Source organism: Epinephelus fuscoguttatus, linkage group LG18, assembly GCF_011397635.1.
Source record: "Epinephelus fuscoguttatus linkage group LG18, E.fuscoguttatus.final_Chr_v1".
NCBI lineage: Eukaryota > Metazoa > Chordata > Actinopteri > Perciformes > Serranidae > Epinephelus > Epinephelus fuscoguttatus.
Genome location: NC_064769.1, coordinates 26,953,358 through 26,978,546, shown reverse-complemented (window position 1 = coordinate 26,978,546; position 25,189 = coordinate 26,953,358). Strand labels below are relative to the sequence as shown.

The 25,189-nt window shown below is 40.8% G+C and overlaps 1 protein-coding gene across 1 annotated transcript in view; it reads left to right on the top strand.

The window, feature by feature from the left end:
• The first annotated feature begins 4,411 nt into the window (after positions 1–4,411).
• Positions 4,412–25,189, top strand: part of LOC125906201 (ras-related protein Rab-27B-like) — an 88,885-nt gene continuing 68,107 nt past the window's right edge. Inside the window, exon 1 of the mRNA XM_049604669.1 lies at positions 4,412–4,675. The gene's annotated coding sequence lies outside the window, so the exon portion shown is untranslated. The remainder of the gene's footprint in view (positions 4,676–25,189) is intronic.

Here is a 25,189-nt window from a genome sequence, read left to right as displayed (position 1 = left end):
TGTGGTTAGACACGGTCGATCCTTTAGTGCTTCATGCCAGTTGACTGCGATACCACCAAACAGTGACCCGTGAAATTCCACAGACTTTGGACGTGTGTCAGCAGAGTTCAGTGACAAAGAGTGTTTTCAGCCAACATAATTAAATGTCTTTGTCATACTTCTTTTTTGATTACTGAGCCATCAAATCCAACCATAAATCATCTTAACAACTGTCTTGTTGCCTAAAACACAGCACCATTTTGAACTATGTGACCATCTCCCATTAAGTGTTAGCTATAGGCTTGAGAAAATTTCTATCCAGCAGGGTTAGTTGTATTGTGGTGTTGTAACTAAGCCACCTATAGCGAATATTCCCTATTTTTGCACTTCAAACTTTGAACTAATGTCCTTAATTAAATGAGATATCTTACTATATAATGACGAAAACTCTGTCTGTGGGTGTGGGTGTGTGTCTGTTCCACGTTTCTCTCCTCACTGACATGGTCAATCCATGTGAAATTTGGCACAGTGGTAGAGGGTCATGGGAGGATGCGAATGAAGCAATATTACATCAATTGGCCAAAGGGGGGCGCTATAGCAACTGATTGAAATTGCAAACTTTGAATGAGCATATCTCATGCTCCATATGTCGTAGAGACATGAAACTGTGCACAGAGATGCCTCTCCTCATGAGGAACAAATCTGCCACAAGAACCCATAACTTCCGGTTATATAGATTTTCTGCCATTTTGAATTTTTTGAAAAACACTTCAAATCGATCTCTTCCTAGGAAGTTTGAGCGATCTGCATGAAACTGGGTGAACATAATCTAGGGACCAATATCTAAAGTTCCCTCTTGGCAAAAGTTGGAAAACTTACTAAAACTGAGCTTCTATAAGGCAATGAATATTGCGGAGGGTGTGGTTCATCACATAAAGGTGTATAACATCTCAAGGGTTTCACTGATCACCACGCAACTTTGTAGGCATATGACCACACATAATCTGAGGGGACCCCTCCATTATTGACCCCATCAAACAAAATGGGGACGCTAGAGAGCTAATTTCTTATCCAGGCCTAACCGCCATATTGATTTTTATTAAACTTGGTCGATATGTAGAACAGGACACCTCAAGGTGACTGGAGAAATTTAACTCTAATTGGCAACTGGGTGGCGCTATAACAACAGAAAAATGCTTAAAAATGGCTAAAATGCGACCGATTGCTGTGGCTACCCCTGTGGACCAATGTTTGTTTTTTTCTCATTTTTGATATGACTAAGTCATGGTATGGTATGCTGCTGCAACAAGGACTAGCCGCACCTTTCTCATGTGAACTACCAGTGCGCCCCACTTTTAAGTCAATACAACATATAAACACTTTAACTATCTGCCTTTCAACATGCTACCTCAACTACTAATGTACAGTTTTAGCCCACTATCTATCCCATTATTGGCAATGGTACTACTGTACTTTCAATAAAGCAATCGTACTATCAAATTCACAAAAACTCTGTCTGAATACATTGCTCTTCTTAATGGGTTCAGGTGACTATTTAATCTGCAATTTCCTATGACCTGTATCCCAAACACACACCATGTGAAACTGTACATGGACAACTGTGCACTCAGCGGGTATGGACTAGTGTGTGTGTGATTGCAATCACAGTGGTTTGTCTTGTGTAAAAAAGAAATGAGATCATTAATTCACTCATTCATAACATGCCTGGTCTGCTCATCAGAGTGCTTTACAAAATATAACCTGTCAAAAAAGAGTCCAAGTTTATTTCCTGTTACAATGTCAAGCAGTAACAGGAAATGAAGCTGTTTCCTAGCAATCTTTTCCCAGTGCAGGGGTCTTTAGAGATTTATCTTTGGATCATGATGCACATTTTAGGTTATTTCCTAAAGTGTTTTCTTGTTGTTGTTGTCCTACTTTGTCTCAGTGTAAACTTGCATGACACCTAAGTTTTTATATTTCATCACTGCATTAATATTTGATGCGGACTCTTGATATTTTTATAATGCATACTGGATCCATACGTTACACATCAGCATATTTGACCATCTTATTCCCAGTCTCGAAATGACTCAATGACTCAGAGCTTTGGGTTTAAAATGTATCACCTGTGTGAGATCAGATTTGCTGTTGAAGAAAAAACACTGACAGCAGCAAAGCTTCACCGTGGAGTTTAAAATGAGAGCATCCTGTCATCTGCCGCAGCCTCCAATAACACCACCTCCTTCTTTTCATTTAATTTCTAATGTTTCTTTCATATTTAATCATGTAAAACAAAAGTACAAGAACTGTTTGTGTTTCCACCTGTTGAACATTTAGGCCACAGTGAATGAGGACGTTAAATGTCGGCGCTAGGACCCTGTGAGCTCACATATTTACATGTTTCACACACGACGCTGCCTTCACATGCTGCAGGAATGTTCAGCTTTACCTTACATGTGTGTGTATGGTGGCTTCTTATTTTGGTGAAGTGTGAATTTTCAGTTACCGGTCAGTAGAATAATAAAAGAGGTCCATGATTTTCACAAGAAGTGAAAAGTCTACAACTCTCGATTTGATCACATTCAAAATGTTTTGGATAAATTTAAAAATGCAGTGATAGCATTCATGCTGAAAACTCAGACTCAGTTAAGCTGTTCATTTAAATTTGCTGTGGTTATATCATTTTTTAAAATATTCTTTAGTTTTTGTGATTTTATGTTAAAACGGTAAAAAAAAATGGATAGATCATTCCAAAAACTGTAAAAATACAGTGTTAACAATTTCACAATTTGTGACATTTTCATAGAACAATCTATAAAAATCTATAAACCCAACTAATTTTGTAAGCTCTTTGAAATAAATTAATAATTTACTTAATTAGTTACAAGAAAAAATATTTGCTGGGTACCTTAGTTTACCAAGTATTTAAAATGAAGTTATTAAAGTGGTGTACTGAAAGTGAATATGGTTTTCTCATCTAACTCTCAGCAAGAAAGCGAATAAGCATGTTTCAAGCAAATGTTAAACTATTCAAGATGCAAATTAGACTGCGTGTAGATCAGGCCTAGCCCAGAAAACTACAAAGTTCCTGGGATGTAGGCTAATAAGGGGCTAAATATACTAATGCATGTTAAAGGGACAGTTTACGCCGCAAACAAAAACACATATTTTTCCTTTTACTTGTAGTGCTTTTTATTGGTCCATTTTGTTTTGGTGTTGGCTGCCAACTGTTGAGATATCAGCTGTAGAGATGTCTGCCGAGCCGAGTGCCATCTAAGTTTGTTATACTGGAGAGAAGGCAGACATCTCTACAGAAGATATCTCCAACACTCTGTAACTCACACCAAAATAATCTAAACTGATAAATAGCACTACAGGTAAGAAGAAAAATATGTATTACTGATTTTGGGGTGAACAGTCTCTTTAATAAAAAGCTGTTGAAAAAAGGACTCTTCTTACATGGCATAAGGATTGCTCCAAATGCAACATTTATGGCAGGAAAATTTGCGCTTGTAATATAAAACACAGGATATTTGTTTATTTATTTGGATCCCCATTACTCACTACCAAAGTAGCAACTACTCTTCCTGGGGTCCACACAAGCAAACATTACATCATAGAGTAAAACAAATATATAATTAAAAATCCAAGGCAAAAAGAAAAAAATACTACCAAAAAAAAACCAAAAAACAGGAAAACAACAAAACAATAAGAAAAACAAACAAACAAACAAAACAAAAAGATTAAAACAAAATAGTCAGAGAAAATAAATAAATAAATAAAATGAATAATGAATTAATAAATAATAATATAAATAATGATAATACATGTATATTATTAATAATATTATATATATATATATATATATATATATATATATATATTAATATCAATATTATTGTATTATATATAATAATTATAATGGTCGTAATAATAATTAGTATTATTATTATCATTATTATTATTATTATAAATTGTCAGATAAAAAATAAATGAAAATTAATCAAATAAATAAATGAATAATAACATAAATAACGTTAATATTTTTAATAATATTATATATAATATAAATATTATTTTATGTAATAATAATAATAATAATAATAATCAATGTTATTATTATAAATTGTCAGAATTTTTTTCAAAAAATAATCAGAAATAGAAAATTAAATGAATAAATAAATAATAACATAGATAATGTTAATATTTATTATTAATATCAAAAGCCATCATAATATTATTCAATAATAATAATAATAATAATAATTATTATTATTATTATTATTATTGTTATAATTATTATTATTACATATAACATAATTGTGAAAAAAACAAACAAACAAACACAAGCGCCTGTTTGCTAACGGTGAGAAATCCGACTTTCCGCGGAGTTCCTGAACGCGTCAGGAGCGTCAAACCTCCACCCCTCGAGGAAGCCGAGCGACATCCATCAGACTGGTTGCACTCAGAGAGGTACGCTCGAGCACTCTTCAGGCTGCACCCCAGCAAACACTCCGCCGGGCCGTCACGTCGAGCTCCGGGCAGCCTCGGTGATCTCTGCACGGATTCTCCTCTCCATCAGGACCGTGGGAGAGATGCGACGTCTCGGAGGAGGAGGAGACGAACTGGCCAGGCAGCAGCAGCAGCAGACACCTGCGAGGAGGATCTGAGTTTGTTTCTGTAACGTCAAAGAAAGGTAAGTGCCAAAGAGAGGAGAAAGACGTGTCCCCGGATCTTCCCTCGAGCTCGGTCGTGCCTGATGCACATTTGGTGGTTGTTTATCGGTGCGTTTCCGTGTTACTTGCCGTCTCCAGCATCAGTAGAAGGCAGGCGGTATGAGTCATAGCCCGGCGCAGGGCTGCTGGAGGAGCTGCTCAGGAGCAAAGTGTCTGCAGCCTCCAAAGCCACAGTGCGTTATGAGCCGCTGCACATGCAAAGCGCTGCACCTCGGTGCTGTTCAGGCAAATGACTGCGTGCTGTCTGTGTGTGTGTGCGTGGACGTGATCTGACATGCGTTTGTGGGTGTGCATGCACGTGTGTACGTGATAATTCACCTGGCGAGACTTTGGGCTGGAGTGTATGAGAGTGAAATTGGTTTGGGATGATACGAATTGAGGTGTTATGCATATCACAGATGTCATTTTTGAGGTCAAAGTTTGTGGACACCCCTGGTTAAATTTGGTATATGGCTGTTTTTGATGGTTTGGTTTGGGCCCATTAGTTCCAGTCAAGATAAGTGGCTCCCAACTGGTCCAGCCAGGGGGTCCAGATTTTTCCTTTGTCATTTGTTCAAGGTCGACACAGTTAAAAGTATTATGTGTCATACTTTGGTTTGGTCATATAGTCATGTAGCTGTCTGTTGGTCACTTCAAAGTAAAAGCTCTGTGCCAGAAGTTCACTGTACTTCAAAAAAAGTGTGTTATACAAACTTGACTAGTTCTCGAGTCACTTGTGGTTCATTCAGACTAGTCTCAGGACCCACTTTTGGACCAGGAGCCACCAGTTGGAAACCACGGTTTTAGATGATAGCGTGTCGCCAACTCTGCGGCAACAGTTTCTTAGACCCTTTCTTGTTCCAACATGACAAAATGGTTCCCCCAGTCTGATGTTGGAGAACTTGCCCGGCCTCCACAGAGCCCTGAGCTCAATCACATGCGACACACTCTTCTGAAATCCCTGCAACCAGGTCCTACAATCTGCTACAGGAGCATGGGCGGATTAAGACAGTTAGCCACTGGGCGCAGATATGCATAGGGCCCCACCACCTCTCCTACACAGGAACTATACACACATGCTGTGTCTCAAATTGTGTACTTCTGTACTTACACTTAATATTTTGAGTGCATAAATGCATTCACACCCGGATGGTGCACTCAAAACGGTCAAGAAGTTGAGTGTGGAACTATGGACACTTCTCGCCCTCAATGGTCGCCATCTTGGCTACGTAGTGGAAGGGGAGGGACCTTTTTTCAAACTGGAAATGGCGGCCGAGGACTGTGTGACAGTTAACGTCGCTGCATTGTACAAATACATGTTTTTTGCACTAAGCACCACTACACTGTGTTCGGCTATAAGCCAGCAGTGTGTTTATTGGGTTCATTTAGCAGTCTGTAATGATTTGGCACTGTGAACGATAACGCAAATGCTAATGCTAGTTTGCTAACTAGCTAATTTGCGGTCGTCATTTCCAGTAAGAGCACAATGGCCGTGTTTGGTTTGAGACAACACAACCCTGTCGAAATTCGCACACTACGAATGCTATGTTAATGCTAGTTTGCTAACTAGCTAATTTGCAGTTGTCATTTCTGTTGAATGCACAACTGCCGTGTTTGGTTTGAGACAGCACTACCCTGTCGAAATTCGTGCACTACGTCAATAAGTACATAGTGCACATAGTATACTACATGGAAGTGTACTAACGGAAGTATGTGATTTGAGACACACTGACAGACTTTGTGGTGGTTTTGTATCTCCTTGTAGTCATTACGCATCTTTTGGTGGTTTTGTGTCGTTGTTTCCTTTTCCGCAACTAATTCTGAACCATTCAGAGCATTTTGACCCAAAAATAAATTAGAATATCACATATGCCATACCGTCTCATTCACAACAAAATCGGTATGATTTTTAATATTATTTTAAATGTCATGAAAAATGTATATCCTGACACTCATGATATTTCATCTTGTTGACGTATTGACGTCATGCTGTTACCCACGCCAACAACAAGCATGGCTGAAAGCGAACCTATTACTCACTCTGCGGTGACACCGGTGCCTCCATGTGCAGAGTTGAAAAATAAGAGACTGTTATACGTAAGCACATTTACTCCAACAGCCAAAACAAGATGGCAGTTGTTTCAGTCCATTCAAAATAGTTATAGTCCACGAGACTCTTGTGCGCTTTCATGAGCTTGCTGTAACGTTAGGAGGTCTGGAAGACGAGGTGATTTGTAACAACGATTGTGTCCACACCACAGGGAAAATTGGCCCCATATTGGATCATGTCTAGTATAAATTTTAATTTTCTGATGATACGTGATGCCTGCAGGTTCATCCAACCACTTGTGTATGGTCAAGCTGCTCTGTTTGCAGTTCCAGCAGTATATGGATTATCATGTCCTGCCTTACATCTGAATTGTGAGCGTCATTATAGTCACATGATTGCAAATAAGCTATTGAAAGTTGTGTATATAATGGTAGGAGGCCCCGACGAATGCAAAGCTGGTCTGCAATGTCTGTGCTATCATTTCATCAGAGTAGCTCATGGGGCCCCATTTATTTTTTTTTCTTTAAGAGATTGCACATGCTGTGAAAGGTCCAATTTTGTTTTTATTGTCCATCAAAAAAATGAGAAAGATAGTGACAAAAATTTGAATAGCTCTTTAGGCCCATTAGCGTGCACTTCCATTATCAATATCTGTTCATGAGGTCAAAATAATACCCTTGGAACATCATACATTCATTCATTTACTGTAACATCTTATCCTGTTGGGGGTCGCTGACCTTGGCCAATACCCTGGACAGGTCACCAGACTATCACAGGGCTGACACATAGAGACAGACAACCATTCACACTCACATTCACACCTACAGCCAATTTAGAGTCACCAATTAACCTGCATGTCTTTGGACTGTGGGAGGAAGCCGGAGTACCCAGAGAAAATTCGTGCTGCATTGGCTGCAGAGAGTGGTGTTGGGGGTGACTATTGTTTTTAGATCTCCTCATCTGTACATGTCCGAGTCATGTATTTGGTTAAACCCCTTTAGTGTACACATGTCCTCAGTCTCTAAATGCTATAGACCTGTCTCTGTGTAAGATTTTTCAGCGTCTGTCACAAATTACATACCACGACTTGTCTGCACTCGCCGCTCGTTTTACTGTAAACTGTTCAGCAAGGTGTTTCCCTGAATGAGATCTAATATTTCAGATACACACTCGTGGGAAGCTCCCTTGCTACTGTGACAGTAATGAGCATCTGTCTGCGTCCCATAGGCAGACTTGGGGTATCTGTTGACTCATAAATCAGTTTGTAAACAAAGATGGAAGGAGCAGAGGTAATTAGTGGAAGCAGCCTTTATTGGTTTGGTAATGCACTCGGCGTCCCCTGAGCCGTTGGCAGCTTTATTGTTTCACGTCTCCAGCATCAATCCAAGTTGATTCCTCGCTGATGGACTCATAATGGAAATTACAGATTACATTTGGCTCGTGGGGTTGTCATGTCTGCCTGTGTTATTATACACTGAAGGCCTCAACTTCCTTAAAATTGCTATTCATTTGTTGAAATTTCATAAAAAGATGAATTAATCAACAAAAACAGAGCAAAAGCAAGAGAGATGTGGCTGCAGCAGATGCTCACTGTCAAGGGGTTTTCAGTTTTTACTCCTGTGTCTACATTACCACCAGCAGTCCTCCATGATGCTGCATTCATGTGCTGTGAGATGAAATGTGAACAACATGGGGGAACTGTTCACTTCACTGGTCTCCATCCCCAACCTTTCTGTCTTATTTAAAGCCATGCATCGTGTACTCGTGACTCTATGTCTGTGAAGTCCTGAGCAGTTGAACTGAAGAGTACTCCTCAGACTGTTTCACTGCAATAGTTTTCAGAAAGCTGTAGTTTTAAGTGAAAATCTGTCACACAGATGTATGCACGTTACACTGCTAAAGAACCCCACAGCTCCCAACACCTGATGCTGAGAGCAGCCCACAGGCAGACTCAGCAGGGAGACGCTCTGGGGGACGACACTTGCCATCATGTCAGTAATTGAAACTTCTGGCTGCTGCTTAATTTGTGACCCTGTAGCTCATGCGTAAAAATCATGTATAAATAACCAGGTTACTTATGTTCCATACAAGCGTCACACCTGGATAAGACATTACTGAGATATGGCCGCCTACTCTGTGCACAGGTGTCTCCTCAACTCCAGTCATGTAGTCAGTAAGTCTAACAAAAGATGTAAACTATGAATTGCACTCTGAAATTAGAATGAAAATAATTAATGTCAGGAGATCAGGACCAATCCTGCTTTTATTAAATTACCAAGCCTACATTTTAGCTATAAATTGGGATGACCCCTGGAGCCACAAAATATTAGGGATGTGACGATACATCAGTCTGGATTGAAATTCAGTGGTCAGCAATCCAATATCATTGATGCAAAGTGAAAACATCAATACGTATTGTCATCTTTAAGATATACCTTTATTGTAAAATTCCCATGGCACGTCTATGTCACCATTTTCGTCCAAGCGCACCTCCTTCCTAGACATTCAAACAGTGTTAGTGGCCCCACGCCAGACAGATGATGTTTAGCAGCCAAGAAAAGAGGATATTAACTGATATCATCTCGTATCAATCAGAAGTCCCTGAATTTAATTGAATCAAAATCGTACAATGGCGGACTTTCTATCAGAAAATATTATCCAAAAAATCAATATAATATTGTATCGCACGATTTCCATCCATTTTCAACTGCCTATCCAAAGCCGAATCGCATCGGGGCCAACAGGCTGAGCAAATTATTCCAGACGTCCCTCTCCCCAGCGACGCTTTCCAGCTCCTCCTTGGGGATCCCAAGGCATTCCTAGGCTAGTTATGTCATCCCTCTAGCATGTTCTGGGTCCACCCTGGGGCCTTCTACCAGTTGGATGTGCTCGGAACATCTCTAACAGGAGGCGCCCAGGAGGCATCCTGATCAGATGCCCGAACCACTTCAACTGACCCCTTTTGATGTGGAGGGGCAGCGGCTCTACTCCGAGCTCCCTCTGGATGTCAGAGCTCCTTACCCTATCTCTAAGGCTGAGCCCAGCCACCCTTCAGAGGAAACACATTTCGGCCGCTTGTATCTGCGATCTCATTCTCTCGGTCATGAACCACAGCTCATGACTATGGGTGAGGGCTGGGACGTAGATGGACTAGTAAATCGAAAGCTTTGCCTTCTGGTTCAGCTCCCTCTTCACCATGACAATCTGGCAATTGGTTACAGTGAACAGAAGTAAATGTAATTGCATTTGTTGCAGCAACTAACAATTATATTCAATTCAATTCAATTCAATTTTATTTATAAAGCCCAGTATCACAAATCACAATTTGCCTCACAGGGCTTTACAGCATACGACATCCCTCTGTCCTTATGACCCTCGCAGCGGATAAGGAAAAACTCCCCAAAAAAAACCCTTTAACAGGGAAAAAAAAACGGTAGAAACCTCAGGAAGAGCAACTGAGGAAATTAGGAATATAAAATGTTTGTTGTGCTTCTACACTTTTTATTGAGCTTGTATAATTATTTTGGGAATTACGCATGACTGATATGTTTAAATTAACATTTAAAAAGAAATCTCATGCACCCCAGCAATATTTTACCTTACTGCCTTTTGAGAAACACTGTCGTATTGCGATGAAACTTGTGATTTACAACACCACAAAATATTTTAAAAAGTCACTTTCATTGATAAGACAGTGAGCAGCAGTATATGATTGCGTGTGAATGCAGTTAGATGTCGTTTTGCATCTATTTCACCTCTAAACTGTTGCTTTGTTTAAAACTTGCTACAACAAATTGAAATCCAAACCACTCAGCAAAAGATCCACGCTAACATTATAATAGGACACTATTTAAAATATCAAAGAAAATCAGCACTTTATATTTTCCTAATGCAGAGCCAATTAGCTGTAAAAGATACCTAAATTGCGTAATTGATTTTAATACTGGCCTAAAGTGTTCTTTGCAAGTTTTATGTAGAAATAAAATGAGTATTTGATTAGGATAGTTTTAAGTCTTAAAAGATGAACAACCTCTCAGGTCTTCCTCTTCCTCTCTCCTCTCTCCTACCTACTCAGTCTGCCACCTCCTCTTCCTGCAGAGGGCTCTTGATTGATAGCAATCTGACTGAGATAACAATAATCTGGAATTACATTCAGACTGTTTGCTCATGTTCAGGCCTGTAGGCCTTTCCTGCCACTGTCATTTAGTTTTCACGAGGTGGATCAGCAGTTTCCATGGTAATGCCTGAAGATCCAGTTGTACTTTAGGGGTTTATCCAGAGAGAATTACAGCCTGTGAGAATACAGGTTGGATGTGTTGCTGTGATGATTCTCTGACCTTTTAACTCTGGGACGGCTCTCCCTAACCAGTATGCCCTTTTCTTCTCGCTCTCTGTCTTTCTCTGTCTCTGTCACTGCCTCCCTCTCCTCCGCCTCCTGCCACCCACCTGCAGTGTATTGACCAGAAACAGCAGGATTCAGCCTTCCTAAGATGATTAATGCATAGATAAGATTGCCACCTGATAGCGAGGGCCTGACTGCAGTAACACTCCAGTCAAGCGTGGAGTGTGTGCTGTCCTGATTGGCTGTCAGCAGAATTGAGTTTTAGTGATAGAAATGTTTCTTGGCAGCAACAATCTGGTTGAGTTAAAGCTTGATTGCCGGTTGGAGCCAAAGAACCAGACTGTGAGAAGTTCACTGGAGACAGTACTTCTCAGAAGCACCAAATTATAGCTGGCATTTTCAACCCACACCAAAGCAGCTATAATCAATATTCGTTATAGCCTATTAATAATGGATCACATGACTACATGTATGTGAAAGGGGTCGCCTGTAGTGATGAATCCACAGAGACTTCTCCCCAGCTTTATGATGTCTATTGGTTTGGTTTTTCTGACTGCAACATTTCTGTTTTCACACATCCTCACTGCTGTCATCAGCATTTCCAGCAGCAGCAGCAGGCAGGTAATTTCAGTGATAAAGCTCTGATGAACCGACTACATTACCTGCTTCGCACATAGTTGAGCCCCATTTCCACTGACCACTACAGTATAGTTTAGTTCAGTACACCTTTTTTTCCCATTTCCACTGTGAAAAGTTATGGATGGTACCAATAGAACCGTTCTTTATCGTCCCCATGTTTGGTCCCCCCTCTGTTGGAGTACCTAGAACACAGATCTGGTACTAAAAGGTGGAGCTGTGAACACTGCAGTCTGTTGAATGGTCAGTAGCGCATGGTCACTCTGATCAGGGCTGAATTTCACTGCGACAACTCTGACCTTCACTCTAGTTTTTATGTGACATACACTTTTAGTAATGAGTGGATCTTCAAGCGTTTATATATATTAATTTCAACCGCATTATGTGAATTGCATATATTCTAATCCTCACTCGGAGGAAAAAAAAAGCATTGTGGAGTGTTGTTCCTGTGGGCTACAGCAACACTAAACCCCCAAGTTTGCCTTTGAAGAACTATGTGCACAAACCTTCTAATTTTAAATATCCCATGGAGAGAGACTCTCACTGCAGCCTGTTCTATTTTGTTCTGAAAATGTGGGTGTGCAGCCTTGTTCTGTGGACGATAAACAAGGTGCAGACTGATAAAGGAGAAAGTGCTGGACAGAGCAGTGCCATTCATTTAAGAGTACTGTTTGCGTTGGAAACTCGAGGGTCTAGGTACCATGTCTGAAGGGTTACTTTTGGTTCCAAAGGTACCATACCGAAAGTGTTTGGTGGAAACAGGGCTTTAGAGACCAGCTGGTAAACATATAGCCTTTAAGACCTTAAAAGCCTGATAATGTCTCAGGAGGACCTAACCATCATGATGTTACCCATTAATTTGTGGACTCCCATTTTTCCCATTTTGAAGTCTTGACTTTGGAATTTTAACCGTTACCATATTTGATTTTAGGAGCCTGAAGTGATGTGAAGTGACTATATTTGGACAAAAGGGTGGAGCTAACCCAACTGCTGCCTGCTAGCTTGGGTAGCACCATAGAATGTGTATAAAGATTGACCATGCATCTCCGCTTCCTCCCACTGTACATAAATCCCAAATGCCAAAATATCCTGGATACAGCTACTGCCATCTTGTGCTGGTGACAGATGATCACACATTATGGCCAGATGGCAAGCTAATCAACAGGCAGGTGATCTTTGGGATTGAACCTCTGTGAAATTAACAATATTTTGGTTAGTCACCATGAGTGTCTCTCATAACTATAGCAACTGACAGAACAGAACAGACAGATTTTAATTGGTTAAGGTTTGATACACGGTGCAGTTTGGACACTGCCACATTGTCATGATACATGATAAATACACAAATTGAAAATGAAACTGATATGAAAATGAGTTGCAGCCGTTTTTGGAACCAGCCCAACCATGTGTGTTGTTTTAAGCTCCCTGTAGTGGTTGTAGTTGTCCTTTGGTGTTAGGATGGTGGTGCTGTGACACATTCAGGTTAACAATTTGATCTCCAGTGTCTCGCTCAGTTCAGCCAGTCAGTTCGGATAATTCACAGCCGGATAAGCAGGAGAGGGGGCGAGGGAGAGAAAGGATTTAGAAGACTTAGGATGACAACTGAACTGACACACTAAGAAAATTCAACACATGGTATTCAACTGTTGAGCAACTTTCATGCAAAAGTACAAAAGCTGCAAGCTTTTGGAAATGTCTTCTGCTGCAGTACAAACTTATTGTAGCAGAAGAAGAACCAGAAAAGAGTTGCACAACAGTCAGCATGACTTTTAAGGTTGTCCATCTGTCCCATCCTTGTGAAAATGATATCTCAAGAATGCCTCAAGGGAATTTCTTCAAGTTTGGCAAACGGTCACTTGGACTCAAGGGGCCGGCCGTGGCTCAGAGGTAGAGCAGTTAGGTCATTCACCAATCAGAAGATCTGCAGTTCGAGCCCTAGCTCCTCCAGTCCGCATGTTGAAGCATCCCTGGGCAAGATACTGAACCCCAACTTGCTTCCAATGGCCTTTCCAATGTTGTGTGAATGCTTGGTGAGTAACAGGTGGCACCTTGTATGGTAGCCTCTGCCACCAGTGTGTGAATGTGTGTGTGAATGGGTTAATGTGATGTATTGTAAAGGCACCTTGAGTGTTCAGAAGACTAGAAAAGCACTGTACAAGTGCCATTTACCATTAAAACGAATTTGATTTTGGTGGTGATATGTCAAAGGTCAAGGTCCCTGTGATCATGTCCGTCTCATTCTTGTGAACGTGATCCCTCAAGGACACCACGAGGGAATTTCTTCAAATTTAGCACAAATGTCAGCTTGGACTCAACCATGAACTTGGTTTTTGATGGTTATAGGTCAAAGGTCAATGTCACTCTGACCTTGCATCTTTGTTATTCTCGGGAATGCAATAACTCAAGAACACATAAGGGAATTTCTTTAAATTTGACACAAACGTCCACTTGGACTGAAGGATAAACTTATTAATATTTTTTGGTTGAAGGTCAAAGGTCAAGGTCAGTGTGACCTCACAAAATATGTTTTTGGCCAGAACTCAAAAATTTATATGCTAATTATTATTACAAAACTTCACTGAAATGTCTGATAGGATGAAATAATGATGTAATGGCACTTTATGCCCAAAAGGTCAAAGGTCTGCTTCACTGTGACATCATAATGTTTTGCATGAAACACTTCATTGGTCATTACTCAGTGTCATATCGCAGGAACATAAGGGGAAATATTTGGTCAGATAGATTTACAGGTTACACAAATCTTGGGTGCCCACCTTGAAACTGTGCTGATTGTATAGATCTTCTGTGCGATTGGGGGGACAATGTGTATGAAGGATCCATGTTTTCACAGACATAGATGTCACCTATAAGAGGAAACTTGACTGATATACGGAGGCATACAACTGGGGGGTGGTAATTGTTGTTAAATTACTACACGTGTACCAAGAGGTGGCACGAAACCATACAAAGGCGATGACGCAATTAGACTTAAATGTAATGGGTACCCTTTTCTCAGACTAGTTTAGATGTATTTTTGACATTTCTGTACTACGGTAATTTATTGGCGAACATAAGTTGCTGATGCTGATGTACGGAAAGAAGCTGGATTAGCTAATATCAGCCCATTTGTCTAGCTCTATTTCTGTTCACGAGAAGGTTTGCCACATCACAAAAAGAGACAGACAGTGGGTCTGAGGAATGGACTGACTGAAAGAGTGAGAATAGAAATGTGGGTATGAGTGTAGGATCAATAATGAAGGCTGTTCTTCTGGACAGTAAATCAGCTCGGCAGTACATTCTCTCCCCTCAGCTGCCACTTTTATCCTCACTCATAAATACCATGGATTACGGCTTGTCATGATGGGGAACTCCTCACAGCGTAGTGCTGGTTTAATGATGGAGGATACTGTTGATTTATATACAGCACAGGCACACTGTTCTCTGAGGCATCTGTAAGATGATAGATGCTGTTTGTACATCCTTGATATCAAATCAGGAAACATTTGCAACTCGATTACATGAAACTGTCATTTAGAACAGAGTGTTTGTTTTTAATGAAAAAATAACACTTCCTCTTCATTTATTACGTTTGACTGCTCTTTCATGCATGAGCCAAATGAAGTAATGTTTTAAAAGTTACTTCTCTATGCTTTTTGCTCTCAATTATTCCAGTTTCATGTAAGCTAGATTTCACCCAATTTGAATTAGGCTAAATATCTGCTTTCTTCCTGAAAATAGTGACTGAATGGTCAATGGACTGAACTTGTATAGCGACTTTATAATCTTCCAACCACTCAAAGCACTTTTACACTATGTTACATCCACCCATTCACACACACATTCACACACTGGTGGCCAAGGCTAGCATACAAGGTCCCACCTGCTACTCAGTAACCATTCACACCGATTTAACAGCCATCAGGAGCAAGTTGGGGTTCAGTATCTTGATATTTCCACATGTGGACCGGAGGAGCCGGGGATTGAACCGCCCATCTTCCGACCTAACTGCTCTACCTTTTTCAGTGTCTGCTAATGTCATTCCCCCCAATTACCCAACAATCTTCAACTCCAAAGGCCCCCTACACACCATGTCCGCAGTTGTTGCACATTTAAAAATAAATACAACCTGATGTTGTGTCAATCACATTTACACACTGACTCCAAACCTTTGATCTGTCATTACAGTTTTCAGAGCAGGTTTGATTTTCTATGTTTTTTTGTATCAATCAAAAGCCTTTAGAGACTTGTTTGACCAAGAAGCAGAGAAGAAAATGTAGTGTAACCTGCAGGACACATACATTCGCAACAAGAGAGAGGAAAAGGGCAGAGGTGGACAGAAGGCCAGCAAGACAAAGAAGTGGAAGTATATGGAAGCAATGTCCTTGAAATCTTCCACAGCTAATAGAAGGTAACGTTAGTCTATCCAGAAATGCACAATAGCAGTGATGATGCTTATAGTAGAGTGCAACAGCCTGGGGAGATGACTCTAGAAGAGGGAAGCAGGGAGCAAATGTGCCCACATTTTTCCTTGTATCGTGGGGCTGCAACAATCAATCGACTAATTGATGACTATTAAAATAATCGGTGACTGCTGTAGTAGTCGACTAATCAGTTTGAGTCATTTTTCAAGCAGTGGTAAATGATAAAAACAAAAAAAGTACTATAAAAGTACCCCTAAATACTCTTATTGCAGCTTCTTACGTTCAAATATTGGCAGCTTTACACACTCTTCCATGACGGTGAACTAAAACCCTTTGGCGTGTGTACGCATTAGATGACATAATTTTGGGGTTTGGGAGAGACAGACCGACATTTTTCAACATTTGAACACATTTTTTGATAAAATGATTAGTCGACTAATGAAGAAATAATCGACAGATTAGTCGACAATGAAAATAATCGTTAGTTGCAGCCCTATTGTATTGCGGATTTTCACATACATCGGATTTCATACATCCATTGTGTAAAACCCTTTTAAACTGGGGGCTGCTGTTTTAAAAGTGTACAGACAGTGTCCCAGTGGTCTTCCAGCCCCTTATCGAGGTCTTTTTTACAGGCAGGCTGCTTATCCATGTTTAGTAAGTCCAGGTATTCCTTCAACCAAGAGTCCCTCATGAAGCAGACTGCTTTACGTTCCTTCCAGTTTAGAAGAATTATTCTCTTAATAGATAAGCAACACAGTGTCCATAGGCGCTGGACAGTTGCTCCAGCAACATGGTTGTCCAACTTCAGGCCCAACAAGGATACTTTGGGGCACACTGGGAAATCAAGACATTTGATGACATTACATTGGGCTTAAGGGAATTGTGATGGACATTTTCAAAGTTCTCCTCGAGACCAAATGATTAATTGAGAAAATATTTGTTAGATTAATCAGTAATAATCTTGTCATATTTAGGAATGGGTGGTCACACTGGGATGGTTTTTAAAGCAGCGCCTCTGTTTGTATGTAACAGGTTGTACGTTGCTGACGTTGATTAATAATTCTTGTAACAGCGAATGTTATTAAATTCTTGGCAGAGAGGATGAAAGCATCTGATCAACAAGGGAACCAGAGAGCTGAGATCATTTTTAGATGAACTGACCATGAATTAATAAGCTGAAAAGTAATGAGATCTATATGCCACTGCCAAGAATGCACCACGGGACTCAACACAATCTGTACTTGTTTGTCTCTTTCTCTCATCTTTCATTCATTTTATCTCTTTGCTTCTTTCTTTCTTTCATGTGTTAGACTTCTTTTATTTGCTCCTAGAAATTTGCAAGGTGAAAATGATTCAGTCTCTTTCTTTGTGTGACCTGTTTTCACAGGTTGTGATCTCTTTTTAAAAAAAATACCTTTGCATCAAACAAGCTTTGAGGCAGAGGTGTGGGCACCTGCCAAACCTCTGTACACCATTTGTAATATCGTCTGCTTCTGTGGGAAACCTTGACATTTAGATTTTTCTGCACGATATATGTTTTTTTATATTTTCTTATCGCTCTCCCCACTTTGACAGACAGGAGTCGGGCGAGGGCAGATTGATCCTCTATTACACTGCTGCCTTGACATTTTGTGATTTGGTACCATCCCTGTTTTTTTTTTCTCTTTCTTGCCACACTGTGGGAGGAAAAGGTTTCTGTTTTAGCCCTTCAGAAGGACACTTCTGCAGAATTGGATTCATATTTTCTTTTACCGCAGAGCTAAATGAGCCTGGTGGAAGAAAATGGGCACAAAATATAAAATGTCACTTCATCCAAGAGCTGACTCTGAGTTTTAACTGGACTTTCTCCCTGGACTCAAACATAGAGGAAGTTTCAAATTTACAGTTATATGTGTGTATTAGAACACAGGAGATTCAGTACAGCACATGAATATATTAGGACTGCCAGGGCTGGAGGTTTAATTCCCGAAACCACAGTGGTACTATGTTGCCAGGGTTTAGAAACATAGTCCTCTAAAGTAAAGACGACTACTCTAGACAACTTAAGGTGCTGACACACCAAACCGACATCAAAGAACTAGCGGCGACATAAGCCAACTGTTGCGTCGTCTACGTTACCTCACATCGCCCTGTGTCAGTGGCATTTGAACACACTACAAAGACTACATCCGAAGGCCAAGTAGCACATACGTTCTGCGCCTGCATGAGAGGAAATAATGCAAAAAGGGAAGCTGGAAGTCCAAGGAATGCATGAGATAAACAAAGTAGCGGCGTCCTGTCAGCCGAGGGGTTTCCTGTCTGTGCAGCCGAGCACCACAGCACCTCCACGGACTATTATATCCAGACGGTCCCGGTGTTTCCTCCGCAGGCTACACTTCACTCAGCTGCCCGACAAACCTGCTGTTTCTTCCCACTTTAATCTGAATAACAAATCAGGGCTCAGTGCTCCGGTTGGATCCAAACGGAGAGCCGGGGCGAGCTGGGAGGCTAGCGGAGGCTAACTGGCTGTGCTTCCCTCCGGTCATGCTGCGGCTATTCAGGTAAAAGTGGGAGGAAGCAGCGGGTCTGTCAGGCAGCTGAGTGAAGTGGAGCCTGAGGAGGACGCACCGGTTAGCCCCGGTTTCACTACAGGCAGATTCACTGGCTACAGAGGCGAGGAATTAAAACCTCAACAGCCATCTCTCTCACCGACGATTCAACATGCTCAATTGGCCAAAAAGCCGCAGACGCCGAAGTGCTGACAGTGCAGGACACACCGCAAAAACTAGGGCGACAGACGCTCACTGACGGCCAACTGTCGGCTTGGTGTGTCAGGGCCTTTAGAGCAAGGCACTCACACTACCGGGGCTGGAAATTCGTTTCCCTAACCACCCTCAGCTACCAACCCTCCTCATTTGATGTGATCACGAGCGCTAAAAAGATTACTCGGTTGATAAACTAGTGGATTGACTTAAATTAACAGAAACTGTTTTAATAAATGATTAATAATTTATGTGTCAAGCACCGAACACTTATTTTGAGGATTTGTTTTCCACTTCTGCCTTAATTTAGGTCTTGCATCACTTAATCAGGCAAAACAAAACAGTTTTATTTATGCCTCTTAGATGGGCTTTGGGAACTCATGACAGGCATCTTATTAGTCCTCTGATAGATCGCTGTGTACAGCATGAACTGAGCATGTCTTATTGATGATTAAATTTTTTTTAGGGAGAGTTTATTTGTCTGGTAACCAGACAAAAGGAAGCTGCAGAAACGAATTGCAGCTTACTAATAATTAATTTAACCACCAGCAGCAGTGGATGTATTCACAGACATGTGTTTGTGTATGTTTTTGTAGTTCTCTCAAATGTTAGCTCTTCCTCATTTGGGTGTATGTCTTGGTGTTTTTGGAATATGGATATGAATATTTCAGTATAGTAAATGTGAGATAGTGATGCTGTATATTGACCAGTATTTTTTAAATATAATCATAGTTGAACATAATTTTGATTTTGCCTCTATTTGCCATATTGTGCTCTATATTCATACCATAAAATGTCTTAATAAATTGATTTTAACTACACTGCCAAGCCCACACGCTGCTGTTAAATCTGACCATCATGATAGATTGAAAATCTTGACTGTTAAGGTGGGTTCCTCATAAAATGCTGCACCTGCCTCAACAACCTGTTAGTAGTTATTTGCCTCAGTAGTTTAATCTGAACTTTTATTTGTATTCAACTCACTGAAAAAGCCTTTTAAATTTTTATTGGAGATCAACCGTGTCAGACGTTTTCTCCTTTTAAAGTTCTAAGGGCCGTGAGGTTTTCATGTTACTCGTGTTGATCCCTCGTCTCCCCTCTCTTGCTGTGAGGAGCGTGCTTGATGTACGTCAGAAGTACTCCGCGCGGCGCATCGCAGGGACGGCTTCAAGGGAAAACTGTGCTAGTTTGAAAACAAGCGAATCCAAAGAGAGCTGAGTGAGCGAGAGGAGAGGGAAGAGGCAGGGATGAATGAGGGGAGAACAAGGGAATGGGGGCAGAGAGAGAAAGAGATAAGGAGAAAGGAAGGATGAGAGTTAGGGTTGCACTGAGTAGTTCAAAGGTTTGAGGCTTCATTCATAATATTGACGTTCAGATGATGTGCAGCTTTTTTCTTTTTGGCATGTCTGTTCTTTCTGTTTAAACTCAGTATTTCTGCACAGATGCCGATAGAGATCAGGCGACAGTAATGTTATTAGTGGGTTGCACTGTGTTGTAGTAGTTAGCAGTGATGCTTCACAGCAAGAGGGTTCTGGGTTCGAACCCGTTCTGTGTGGAGTTTGCATGTTCACTCTGTGTCAGCTGGGTTTTCTCTGGGTTTTCACGGTGCAAACACCTGCATGTCATCAAAGACATGCACATCAAGTTAATTGCTGCTTCTATATTGCCTGTAGGTGTTAATGTGAGTGTGAATTGCTCTGTCTCTATATCTACGTTTCCACCATGCAGTTTGGTACGGTGCAGTTCAGTTCCGTATGCATTTTTTCTGTTTCCACTGTGAAAAGTTGTGGATGGTACCAATGAAACCATTCCGTACCATCCCCATTTTTGGTCCCCCCTCTGTTGGGGTACATAGCACACTGATCCAGAACTTAAAGGTGGAACTGGAAACACTGCAGTCTGTTGATTGGCCAGTAGAGAATGGTCACTCTGCTCAGGGCTGAGTTGTGCCTGGTGTTGAAGCTTATGTAACCACTATTAATACATACAGAAACGAATTGTAACTATGAAATAAAATGATGTAGACTGAGAAAAAAAAAACTTAATTCACTGGGCCGACTGCCGGCAACTTTTAGGGTGTCATGTTTACTTGTAATGTTATTCACTGCATGAGTTGACACCTTAAATTTTAATATGATAACTGTGACCATTCTATTAGTTTTTATTGTCCCTCCACTTTTAGTAATGAGTGGATCTTCAAGTGTTTAAAAAAAAAAAATATATATATATATATATTTATTGCAACCAGATTAAATGAACTGCATATTCTAGGGCTGCCCCTAACTAAGAATTTTCCAAGTCCACCAATAGTCGTCATTTAGGGCCATTAGTTAACAAGTCGCCTGCATGTTTATGATATTAATTATTAATAAATTATGCCTTTTGGGTGGGGCAACACAATGGTTTGAGTTGAAAGTGTGAGAAAGAATAGTATCAGTAACATTGTTAACACTGTGCTACATTACAGATGATACGTCACGTTTGTAGTCGACCAATGAAGATGAGTTTACATATCACCTTGGGTTCGTCCTTCACCTTCTCAAAATGATCCCACACTTTGGATTTCCTGCCCGACATGTTATTAACTAGCCTGAGGAATAACCGCAGGTACCAGCCCTGGAAATTAACCTGACTCCGTGTGACTGCTGAGCGTGTCACTTCCTGTGTCTGTCCTTTCAAATTCAATTCACATAGGTCCAGTCATATAGGTTTTAATTTATTTTGACAAGGTGCAGCTCCTAATAGAGTTTCACATTCGATTGTTTGTTTTTTTTTCTGCTACTAAGCGACCAGTGAAATCTAATCTAATGACCTCTCTGGTTGACTAACGTTTGGTCGTTTGGACCTAGGGTCTAGGTGCCATGTCTGAAGGATTCCTCTTGGTTCCAAAGGTACCATACTGAAAGGAAATGGGGCTTATGTGCCAGCCCTGTGATAGTCTCCCAACCTGTCCAGGGTGTACTCCGCCTCTCAATATATATGCTCCAGCCCCCCACGACCCTGAATAGAATTAGCAGTTACAGATAATGAATGATATTATTAGGATTAAGTTATTTGTAGAATAAGATTCCAGTGGTGGCTGCATAGGATTGTTTCATACTTGTGCGATTTGAACATTTCCAGTAACTCCAGCGTGTTTCGAGGTCCAAAAGTCAAAATGTGTTGAGGAAAGATCAATGTAACCATTTCTGAAATCTACAACATGTATTTAACCAAACAAAATCCATGTATGTTGGCATTTAACGTTTCAAAAACAACAGTTTCCCCACAGTCAAAAAAACTGCTTGTTCACACACAAGTGGAGGCACGCACCTGTATTAATTAGGGGTCTAGCAGAAATCTAACAGCTCCATAAGTAACGTTTATTTATTGAAGAATGTTAATTTAATAAGAAAAGAGACTGACTCTTAATCTGATGAATCACTTTATTCAAATTTAAGAATTTGTTCATGGATTTTTTTTTTCTAGAGTGATGACATGAAATATCAAGACAGACATTTGAGATTTAATTGGAAAACCTCAATAGAAGCTTCAAATGTTAAAACAAATGACATTTGATACAGCCCTGGTAAGTAACGCTAGAAGTTATTTGTGGTTGAAACACACTGCGAACCAAAGAACAAACACTGCCACTTAAGACATCCAGTCACGTCCAGTCACATCTTACATACTAGTTAGTCACGATTAGGGTGACTGGAGGAATATCATTACCATCTTTTACGTCATTTGATGTCACAATGAAATATTGCTTTCTTACAGCAGACGTTTTGACTTTGAATATCATGATATTTGGTTTTCTCTATATCTCCCTGGACATGAGATGCAAACACCGGAGACTGAAGCTGCTGATGGTTCACAAAACAAGGTGTAACTGAGATGTGTCTTGCTTTCTGTGATATGAGTTATAAGTATAAACCCAAGACAAAGCAAGGAAAGGAGGGAGGTTTAATGCATGAGAAAAGGGGGAGTGACAAAGATGAGAGAGAACGAGAAAAAAAGCAGAGAGAGGGAGGAAAGGCTAGTTGCCTGGTGACGGAGGCAGGAGGAGAGAGAAGGTGAAGAAAGGAGAGAAAACGAGGAGGAGGAGGTGGAGGAGGAGGAGAGGTGTGGAGTTGTTTTCCAAGTGCAAAGAGTTACTGGTCACGATGCCACATCTGCTGCTGCCATCCTTCCCACTGCGCTCTCTCTAGCTCTCTCAGAGAAGAGGTGTTGGCTCCCTGTTTTTACATATTGAATGATTTATGGTTTTAATTGTAATGAGGGTGTGTTTTCAGACTGCAGTCACATAGTTTTTACAAAGCGCCAGCTCAGGATTTGATATTTCTTCTAGTATTTATGAGTACGTCATGAAGATCCAATATTCACTCTTTTGTTGTAGCTCTGTTTTTGGTCTTTACAACTCCTGAGTGAAATATCTGGCCTTGTTTACACCTGGTGTTAATGTGCATCTTGGGTGATTGGATTACAAGTGGACAGGTGTGAATGCACCCAATGCGTCCCCAGTGCGTCTTCAGATCCGATCTTTGACCACATCCAGAGGATGATGGGGCCTCGTATGGCCACTTCGTTCAGCAGTTTGTAAGCAAACATGTCCTGGGGCACATTAAAGGACCACTTATTCCGCTGACGCATGTACTCATTCACGCACTAATGGCACACTGCAACGCCCCCCCTTCTTTCTTCTTAGCGCTCCTCCCAAGAGCCCTTTTTTACAAAGAGATCACACTGCAGGCTGATACTACCTACCTCCTTTATCCCTCCTTTGCATTTTTACACAGAACCAAACGACGGCGGCATCATGACACTCCAGTGTGTGATTATACACCACATCCCAGGATCCCGCAGTAGAAACAGGCAAGACGGGCAAGACATGTAACATAATATGACATACAACATATCTGACTGCAGCAATTGCATGACATGTCAGTTTACGTTGTCGGTCATATGGTGCTCTCATCCTCTGCTCGGAGAGTAAGGAGCTCCTGAATTACCCAATTTTCCCAATTTGCAGACATTTACTACTGCTGTTCTTCTTCTTTGAGTTAGCCGCTAGCTGCTGACAGCTGCTTTCTAAATCTTCTGCAGTGGGTCGCCAACATAATATGTAATCAGAACATCGCACCCGTTCCACCCATGGTCACATCTTTCTGGCTTTACGTTTTACACAGAACTTGTTTTGGGGCTGTTATGACCTCTGTTCCTGGCTCAGAGGTGGAACCACTCTGTCCTCCCTTACTACGATTGTATCTTGTATACAAAACAGCGAGGTGGCATAATGGCATGATATTCCCACCCTGAACAAGCAGTACGAAAGTAGCTAAGGTCTCTGTCCACCTATACGGTGTGAAAGTCAGTGATGGTCGCATTTGTGTCCAAAACATGTCCGTGCGCTATTATGCCGCCATTTGTCGACTTCTTCTTCTACTTCTTCTATTTCTTCTTCTACTTCTTCTATTTCTTCTTCTTCTTCTTCTACTTCTTCTATTTCTTCTTCTTCTTCTTCTTCTTCTTCTTCTTCTTCTTCTTCTTCTATTTCTTCTTCTTCTTCTTCTTCTTCTTCTTCTTCTTCTTCTATTTCTTCTTCTTCTTCTTCTTCTTCTTCTTCTTCTTCTTCTTCTTCTTCTTCTTCTTCTTCTTCTTCTTCTTCTACTATTTCTTCCTCTTCTACTTCATTTCAGGCAGACTAGACACAGGAAATGCATTGCCCCCTTGCCTTTTTTTCCTTTACACTATATTTCTACTGTTCCCTTTTTTCCCCCCACACAGTCTTCCAACAGACCTTTGCACGGCAGACATTTTGACTTGTCATTGTATGAAAAGTCCAGGTGGTGCTAGTAACATTAACCATGGCGTCATTGAAATTCAGCCATCACTCATCTTTTCAAGCACCTAAATCTTTTATTTGTTGGAGAAAGACCCACCACTCCTCCCATAAACCGTCCAGACACTGGCATGCAGAGAACATACTAACCACATAACGGAGACTATACTAACCACATAATGGAGAACAAACTCTGTGACAACAGCCAAGACTGTTGTAGTTGGGCCCACTCACAGAATTAGTGTTAATTACAGCTGAGTACATTTGTCAGCGACAGAATCATTACAGTAAAGCGGGTGAAATCAACATTGGATGACTAGAATGTTCACCTCCCACAGCTTCTTAAGACACTTGTTTGTTATGTAAGTCAGTGGTTCCCAACCTAAGGGGCCACGAGATAAATGTCAGGGGTCAGTGGCGCCAGGCCAAGAAATAGTCCCCCACATAGAGCTAGCAGGCATGAGAATGGTTTCAACCTTTT